General features: G+C 44.6%; 1 pseudogene; it reads right to left on the reverse strand.

The window, feature by feature from the left end:
• Nucleotides 1-8,974: 8,974 nt before the first annotated feature.
• On the reverse strand, nucleotides 8,975-9,092 carry LOC124557448 (annotated as a pseudogene).
• Nucleotides 9,093-10,128: the final 1,036 nt, after the last annotated feature.

A 10,128-nucleotide genomic window follows, 5' to 3' on the forward strand; every position in this document is an offset into this window, starting at 1 on the left:
TTGCGTGATGATGTTACAAACTAATAAGGATTACGGAGAAGGATATCTCTATTAATTGGAGATAAGGAACCCTACACCGGAAACGAATAAGTCGAAAGTTGTAGGCGAAAGGCGTTCTGATATATCTTGACAGTGGAGTACATTCATCGGTACTGTTGTTGCTAAGAGTGTACGGTAGGAAACTTTCAGAGTGGTAGAATGGACCAAAACAGGAAAAAAAAGTAATAGTGGCCTCTAAAATGCGTCCCTTAAGACCTATGAGCAGTTTCTCAATAGAGGAGATGTGTTTCACACAGAGAGGATGAACAAGTGGTCATAGCTCCTCATGTACGAATTTTGGAGCTCATATTTACTAGGTATTTTTTCTTTTCGTGGTGCATACTATTTTCGCTTGTAACTCGCGACTTGTTCATTCCCGAACTGAAATTGATACATTTACTCGTCTCCATCGTCCTTGAAAGTTTTCGACATCGTCACGGAATCAGCCTATATATACACACATTTACAGGCGTCGGGGCCTGTACTTTGATGCTCTGTAGCGTTGCTGGATGACGTTTCTGGATATGGACTGCTGCATAAAATTTGATTTGCGAAGACCCACATAGATCCTGCAGAAGTCTATAACATGAATTGTGAAATAACGTATACATACGAAATGAATGTAGATTACGCTGGTAGAGTGGGTGAAAACAAACATATTTGACATAGAAACATAGCAACCCATCTAAACAGCGTCGCGCGCCGCCAAGAAGGTAGGCGCACAACGCGCCATCCGAGCCGTCATCATAGCATGTATGCAGAGTTGCGTTTTCAATATATTTGTGGCATCGAGGTAAATGAGAAGTGGTGGTGAAGTTTCATAACTTTTATTTGAAAACAGTTCCAAATGTGCTCGAAATTACGTTCTTATGCTTGAATGCACGCCCTGCATGGAGTGACTGACGCACTCATTCAAACACACCTGGCAAAATGGAAATTCTACCGGAGGCTGCAAGAATGCTCGCTATCAGCTCCTCATCAGGCTCAATGAGTGTTTCATAGACAACAGATTTCAAGTGGGACCAGAGGATAAAAACCATTGCGCGTCAAGTCGGGGGAATGTGTAGGTCATGCCGCCAGCCCAGCGCCCCCTAGCCAGTTCTCGCCAGAAGTTTGATGCAAATGCACTAGAACTGCGCGTGCGATGTGCGTATGTGCACCATCGTGTTAGTACCACATTCGCTGTCGCGCATTTTGTGGAATATGTTCCAACAAATGCGGCAGAGTTTTTAGCAAGAAGGTATCCACTTGCGTTCAGTCGCCGGGGTAACACACAAGGACATACCAGATTATCGCCTACCAAGCCGGCCCAAATGTTGACAGCGAAGCGATCTTGATGAACGCGAACAAAGGCAGCGTGCGGATTTTCCGGTGCCCAAACGTGTCGATTGTGGCTGTTGAGCATACTCTCTGGTGTAAAGGGTGCCTCATGCATAAAAAGTACACGGTTCGGAAAGTGTGCTTGAATGGAACACCTTTGCAAGAACCACTGGTAGAATTAAATTCGACGTCCGCAACTCGTGGTCTCGCGGTCGCATTCTCCCTTCCCGAGCACGGGGTCCCGGGATCGATTCCCGATCGTCTCAGGCATTTTCACCTGCCTCGATATGACTGTGTGTGTGTGTCGTCCTCGTCATTTCATCACCATTGATGAAAGTGGAGAGACTGGGCTGATAAAAGCTTGGGAAATTGTACGGGGGCTGATAACCTAGCAGTTGAGCGCCCCACTAACCAAACATCATCATCATGATCATTAAATTCGACGTGGAAAATCGTCTGGGTTAAGAACATGAACCTTCTGAAAGAGCTAGAGGTGCAAATCATCTTCATGCCACATACGCCATGTTGTGGAATGGCTTACACCCATTTCCTTTGCAACACGCCGCGAGCTTGTTGAGGATGTGTTTTGTAGCAGTGCTAACGCCTCCTCTTCAAGCACTGGTGTACGCACTGTGCGTTGACGACCGCGTCCGTCAGGCCTTCGCACCTGTAACATGAAATTAATGTGTCGAAGTAGGCCTTAATTGCACATGTGTCATGTCGAGAACATGACAGTGGAAAATGTACTTCAAGTGAACTAGTCTCTCATATGGAGATGCAGATGGTAGTAAATGTGCGTGGATCTGGCTCTCGATGTTTCGGAAACCGCCTAAGGTACAAACGCTGGAAAGCGTGAGCATTTCCATCCGCCTTTCCTCCCAAGAACAGAGCTCCAACACCTGTCCGCTCCACACAGTAACGAACGCAAGAGTGTCCCCGTTTGATGACAAACTGGCAGAACAAACCAGGCTCCATGGTGTGCACAGCTGCTGACCTCTATGCAACATCTGTCAAACAGGCATATGTTCGGCCAAAAGCAACGCGTTCACTTAAGAGATTGCAGGGCATTCTCACTTCTGATTCGGTGTTATGCTGCTTCATGTTCTTAGGGAATATGATTTTATTGCGATTTGACTTCATACATCATGATGAAATGGTGGGCAGTAGTTAATATCCTTGCTTGCGTGCTCTAGGGAAGGAATAGTGGTAAACTTTACCTGTGTTCAAAGGAATAGGGTGCCGATTTAAACGACTGCAGTAAGAGAGCACGGCAACGGTGGGCCGAGAGAAGCGCGTTTTTTCTGTGAGACCTTGGTGGAAACACTTAATATCCTTGATTGCGTGCTCTAGGGAAGGAATAGTGGTAAGCTTTACCTGTGTTCAAAGGAATAGGATGCCGATTTAAACGACTGCAGTAAGAGAGCACGGCAACGGTGGGCCGAGAGAAGCGCGTTTTTTCTGTGAGACCTTGGTGGAAACACTTAATATACTTGCTTGCGTGCTCTAGGGAAGGAATAGTGGTAAGCTCTAACTGCGTTCAAAGGAATAGGGTGCCGATTTAAACGACTGCAATAAGAGAGCACGGCAACGGTGGGCCGAGAGAAGCGCGTTTTTTCTGTGAGACCTTGGTGGAAACACTTAATATCCTTGCTTGCGTGCTCTAGGGAAGGAATAGTGGTAAGCTTTACCTGTGTTCAAAGGAATAGGGTGCCGATTTAAACGACTGCAGTAAGAGAGCACGGCAACGGTGGGCCGAGGGAAGCGCGTTTTTTCTGTGAGACCTTGGTGGAAACACTTCTGGACGGCCGACTTCCGCGGTGTCATTGTACAGGCACATCGGTTGGCGCCAGCTGGGAGCAGCTGCGCCCAGGTAGACTGACTTGTGACGAGAAGTCGCCACTGCAATGGCCAGCGCATTATAGACCGGCAATAAAGCAGAGCATGGGCCCTTGTTAGGCAAGAAGCTGAGAAAACAACTGTGAGCATTCTGCAAATTTCCGTGGGACAGGTCACTGGCGCCCAGAAGTCCAGACTCTGTTACAAAACATGTTCCTGAAAGTACGAGGCTTTTAGCGAGTTTATGGCCATTCTTTGGAAACTTTGAAATGGACGCAACAGGGGAAATAACAAGCTTTTTATGGAGGGGTGTGGTTCCATCCTGGTCATGTTGTTAGCAAGAGACAAGGCGTAAACGTGCGGGAAAGAGGCCGCGAAGCTGAATCTTTTTTCCTTTTCTCCCAATTAACTTTGAAGTCTCTGATTGGTCAAATTGGTGTATGCAGAGGAAAGGGCGCTCTCCGAGCTTCGAATGCAGCGCTTCAGCTCGTTATTGGGTTGTGCTAAAGTGGGGTAAGTCTAAAATGTAAATAGGCTTTTTGCTACCATGCTGAGGAGGACAGCAGACAGAAAGAGAAGATCTCTCTGGTACTGGCACTTCACTAGTAAAGAACTGCAGGTCTCTGCCTAAACGGTGAGACCTGTGTCCTTTGCTAGTGTACCACTTAGAGCCTGTGACTGTCTCCTTCTGAACCATCAGAGATACTACTTCTAGCATCACACACACAACGACTGATGTGTGGGTGTACTTAATTGTCTTGAGCCGGCCTCTCAACATTCCATCACGCACAGTAATGGCATAGAGTCGAATTGGTTTGGTAGACCAACAAACGGGCCCACCTGCACACTCAAACCTGCCGGGGTTTCAGAGGCTCATAGGAAAGTACCTGCATTCCGAATTAACTGAACCCGAGACCGCGTACTTGCATTTTTCGGCGCGCTCCATTAATATCTGATTGCGGCCGTCCATGACTTCAAACGGCGAACGCATCGTGGTGTGCCGCCCTGACCAGCAGGAGGGTTAGGTATTCGCTGCTACCGCATATGACTCCAGTATATGTTTCTCAGCACGCTCTTTTTTTCGAACCGTATTTTTCTTTTTTTGTTGTGCCATACCTCTGATTCACGCGTATCAAGTCAGACAAAGTGTTCCGGTTAGTGTCGTGTGTCGACCCCCAGCCAATCACTTTGTCCACCATAGACCCCATATCAGTGGAAGCGTTTGTCAAATAAAACGTTTGTGTGACGTTTCTTTAGTCATTTTTGTTGTTTTGTGATGTTAAGGATGAATAAATCTATTGTCATTTAGATCACAACTCCTCCCTGTGTTCTGATTAACATTACCTTGCCATTTTTATTAAAGTCTAGATTCAAAAAGAGAGTAACAAGCTTGCACACTTCCCAGTAAAAGGCGGAAATCCTGTAGTGTTTTCCCACCTGGAATATCTGCAAGTATGTGGGCTACAGAGTTTGCAAATGAAACTTCAGCCTGACGTCTCTTTTACCTTGATGTCAGAAATACTCTGAAAAAGTTGCCCTGCAGACCTGCTACCGTGGCGGCTTGCACGGCGTGTTGTGTGCGTACCCTGTTGGCGGCGCACGATGCTGTTCAACAACATCTAACGTCGCACTGTAAGGGATAAGGACATGGGTTGCTATGCGAAATATGCTCGTTACGTGCCACTCTATCAGTCATCTCATTTTCTACATTCATTTCAGATACATCTTATATATTTGTAAAAAGCTAAAGCATTTCTTCTCATCCCTTTACCCAGCCCTACTAACTTTTTCTTTCTAACAAACAGTAGGTATCAAAAGTACTCACTCAGAGAGTAAGGTAGAATTTTTACGCTCATGACATTTGACGATATCGCTTCACATTTTCTTTAGTATCCCACAACAGTCCGCAAACAACAGTAACAACAATGTCAAAGAAACTGTCTTACTGTGTAAGGTGTCAGGCAAATCCAACACCTTCCATGAAAACCCTGACATTAAATAAGCAAATCCAGTAGTATGTCACATAGCTCCGAATAAATCGTGACATTAAATTAACCAAAGTAATACGAGTAACAAGTGAGCAAATGGAATACCACAGACTAACACAAGAATGCCTAAATGCATGTCATACCTTCCCACCGTGAGACAGACGCAGTTCCGAGGGGAGAAACGAGAACAGAAGCCGTGAGCAGAACCGTGTTAAGCTAGATGGCCATACGATAAGGGACGGACACCCACGTCGCCAGCTAACCACCAGGACCACCCCCAGCCCGTGTTAAAAGCTAGAGCCCTCCAGAAGAACAGTATAGAACTTTCGATAACACAAAAAGGGCCACACCAGCCGCAAGTTTTAGCGTGAGACTTTTTCGCGTCTCTGTTACGTTGCAAACGTTAAAAACATTGCCCCACCACGAAAAGTATAACGTTTCTCATTGGATAGACAGAATTTTTGTAGGCGGAGCTTAAGGTTAACATTGAGACCCTGATTGGTCAGATGAAAACATAGCCAGATAGTTTTTTTCTTTAAACCAACTTCGGTAAATTGTAGTAAGGAGAAGTTAGGACAGAGTTGCTTCCGAGTCGGCGAGGTGCGTGGAGCTGTGCCGACCGACGCCCCCTGAGACTGCCTAACCAACGACAAGGTAATGAACGCACGCGATGCCGCATAACAGCGCGTAAAACTTCACTCAGAACTGCAGAAGTCTCATCTGTGACACCCCCGTTTTGCGTAATACTAGTGTCGATCGTCAATTAAAGCTCATGGTATTCACATTTGCTACGTAAGTTAAAATCTGAAACGCGATGATTTTTCTGTTATATAATTATTGAAAAGCCACATCAGCCACTGTAATTTACGACAAGTAAGATAGGTAATTAAAGATAATTGAGGGTCACTGTAGACCATTTTGATAGTTTTCTCTTTTGTGAAACCTAATTTAAACCTAGATTATAGGTGTGATATGGCATAGGTCATCCTTCGATCCATTGTAGAACTTGGAAACCCATTCAGGGAATATTCGTTCACATTTTTGTTGAACGCAGTTGGTTTTTATCATCCTGTACTAAAACATTTCCTTTTATCAATAGTGAAATTTATAAACAATGTTTTCTGAGTAGAATAAAATTTTCAATGGTAAACTTAACTGCTTTTTCGACGTTATTTTACCAGCTAACTAAAAATAGGAAAGCCTTGAACCCCTTCCACTAAATTAAGTTAGTATTAAGATTCTTTTACAGGCAGTGCTGTGGAGCTGACGCTGAAATCATTAAGTATTTGGTTATATCATGGCTAGTCTCACTGAACTCTTCTGAACTCTACATGTCATGTGTGGTCTGGCGTCTCCTTACCAGCAACAGGTCCCAGGTTCAAACTAGTCAATTCCCTAAAAAACACGCTCAGAGCGTCATTGCGCGTAAGTGGTAGGGAGACACGACATAGAACAACAGACACCGCGCAGAATGTTAGAACTGCTACGAAACTGACACAAACAACTATAGCGTGCATCGCTGAAAGATACAGGAAACGGTCATGAACTAGAGCGTAGTTTTGGATGAGCATCTCAACCGGCACCAAATAGTGTTGCCATGTGTAGGGAGACTACCATTTGCCTCTCTACCCCAAAAGTTCAGCGCACATTTCCACAAGATGTTAAATGTAAAACTGAGCAATCGCTCATTTTGCCTAGCGTCCACTATTGGAAAGCGTGGTATCTTCACTGCCTACCTCACGTTGCTAGCCGCCACGAGACTGCAGGCCCAGCCGTTCCTAGTGCAGGCGCAGTACTAGTGAGTTGGACAGTGCAGGCGACCCCATGCACACAGCTGCCTGCCTTCACAGTAACATAGCAATGGCCGGCCGGCACACCCATGTCAATCAAATAGGCAGAATCCGTGTAGGATACGGTGACCGATGCCCGGCGACCAATTTTCGTCCAAGTGCTGAGCGAGATTATTTGTTTGTTTACAAGGGGAGACCGACATTGTTCGCCCACTTTCGGCCGGTTAGTGACGCGTTGCTCTGACAAATACAGGCACACGCCCTGTAATCTTTCTCAAACGATTTTAGAAAAACGATTATATATCAGCTTCATGATGATATGCCAATCATTTCGTTAATGGTCATAGCTATTGTGATATCTGCAATAAAGTAAGACAATGCACGGAATTCTAACAAATTTGGAATGAAAAATAGGGGTCGCTGTGATTTGGCTACTGGTGTATACTACACAACATGTTGCTCCGCATGAAACTTAGCAAACATACTGAATTTCTTTTTAGACTTTGGTGGAGTTTTCCATCTGTCACCAGTCTCGAGAAAACTGATCCTCTCTCGCGCATTCATTTGCGATCGAGCTCCAGCGACACAGCCAGACTGAAATATCTGTAACATCCCTCGTATATCATAAATACTTTGAGACATTGAAACGAGATTTTTGCAAATGGTAGCATCTAAAGAGGAAAGTATTTCGCCATATGGTCATTATGCGCGAGTTCATCATCTACTGTGTTATTTCACTAGCTTCAGAGCGTTTCAATGAAATAATGTAATTTTTAAGGGCTATTGACAAGTGGTCAAAGAGAAATACTGTGGGTTTTGGTACAACATAAGACAAGACATTACATGTTTCTTTTTGTAATGAGGGTATGCTTCTTTGTATGAAATGTTGATCATACTTGTCCTCATTTCCTCACTTAATAAACTTAATAATCCACTTGTAAGTTTATGTTTAGGTGGTTTCTTATTCTATGACTGAACACAACTGAGTAAGCCGTAATGACATTGTCTAATAGTGCAATATTGTCATGGAAATACACACTTTTACACAGTTTACAATGTGACAATGCTGAGACAGTTGTCAAAATGACGCATCTCGCCCTCTGAAAGTGAATTAATCCTAAACACAACAGTATTAAATTGCAACTCTCAGAAAGTTAAATAATCCTAAACACAACGATGTTAAATTTTTAACTGGAAGTTTCTTTACAAAATTATTCTTACTATTACGTTATGATGTTAGCCAGTACTACGATAAATCATCCAGTTCTGGTTCAAAGTTCAGAACCATTTTTAGGATGACAATGAAGTCTATGGAGAATGGTTAGTTTTGTGAAAAGTTGAGCAAAAGTTTACCTTAGGTCGCTCTAGTTTACAGTGGACGCAAGCTGGTGAACCAACAAGTTTACACCTCTGCACATGGTATTTACCTTAGCTGCGATGAGCTGTCATCTCCATGGCTGCTCTCGCCCACTGAAATTCCTATAAAATTTAATTAAGTCTTTGTTGAATTTTCCAGCAGAAACTCTCCCTATGTTTCTCGATATGTGAGAAAACATGAACTCATATCTATTCTCAGACTATGGTGATATATACGCGCATGGCTGGAACAGTGTGCCTGTTATAATGCCCTCTCAGTTCTCGCAAGAACAATTAACAAACTGGCTGGTTCGTTTCTCCACAGCTCAACGACGCTACAGCTAATTTCTAGCAAGAGGTCAGCCGTTGTGAACACAGTGATCACAAAAATTTCTCCTCTTCGTCATACAGGGCGTTATGCGCTCCGTTCTGCACTTGACGCCAGTTCAGAGAAGCACTCCGTCATCAGTGCCATCGGGACCATCCGATAGCCGTATCATCCTCAGCTGAGGAAGCGGATAGGAGGGACATGTGGTCAGCACACTGCTCTCCCAGTCGTTATGATGGTTTTCTTTGACCGGAGGAGCTACTATTCCGTTGAGTAGCTTCTCAATTGGCATCACGAGGCTGAGTTCACCCAAAAAATGGCAACAGCGCATGGTGGCCCAGATGGTCACCCATCCAAGTGCTGCCCACGCCTGACAGCGCTTAACTTCGGTGATCTGACGGAAACCGGTGTATCCACTTCAGCAAGGCCATTGCCAGTTCAGAGAAGAGCGCCTAAAATTTAGCTCTCGTCTTTCTCATAAGCGAACTCTCTCCCCACCTGGGTTCTTTCGTTCTCCACCTCACGGGTTTTTTCGACCAATAGGAGCGTTCCTCTTATTTTGTGGAAACTCTCTCTGCCAATCACAAGGGTTCTACCATTAAACTGCATGAAAATCTCAGCACTTTACCCCTTTCTGGTGTGTTTCCATCAGTCATCCGTTTTGTGCCTGCTCCAGACGCCTAAAAAGCAACAGTATATCACATGTGTACCACTTGCAGTTCACGTGATCGAATGCATCACTGGTTTTGTTTGTATCCCTTCGGCATTCTGAAACGCAGTTTTCTAAAGCTTCTTTCTGTCCTACTTCTGGTGGCTCGTTATTCGCCCTGCTGACCCGCTGTGGGATGCGCCTGCTTAAGAGCTTTTTGTAGTGCCTCCCGGGGTGTGGTCTCTGCGTCTGCCCGCACTGGCTTCCACAGAAAATATTTCCTCTCGCTGCTAGTTTCACCTCCTGCTCATAGGCATGCATTACATAGGAGCGGTGTGTTAATACCGTCGATTGAGTGTCACCCCTTTTGCATTACATACTTACAGGCAAATTTGCTCATTACCGCTGGAGTAATTTAGGTGTCATATTCACCTTACCGTTATGATGTATGAACTCTTATGTAAGGTGCACAATTGTCCATGGTTTATTCTGCCACCTTACACACTGTTTCAGAACTCTCTCAATTGTGTGTGCATGTTACTGAGGTAATGTCGTACGAAATCCATTGCGTTTTGGAAAAAGAAGGAAATTTTAACGTGGCAACATGAGAAATGTAGGTGTTAATCAAAATTCGCTGAACATGACGCTTCTCTGACCCCTTAGTGCATTGTGATTTCTAAATGGCATCAGACATCTTGTCGGAGTGTGTACTGTGTGCATTGGATGCCGTAACGCTTAACGTGAGGCACTAACTTGACAGTATGAGTGCCACATCGGTATCGTGAGAATTGTCGTACAGTGCCAATAAAAAATACTAGCCCA

This window comes from Schistocerca americana, chromosome 1 (genome assembly GCF_021461395.2).
Source record: "Schistocerca americana isolate TAMUIC-IGC-003095 chromosome 1, iqSchAmer2.1, whole genome shotgun sequence".
NCBI lineage: Eukaryota > Metazoa > Arthropoda > Insecta > Orthoptera > Acrididae > Schistocerca > Schistocerca americana.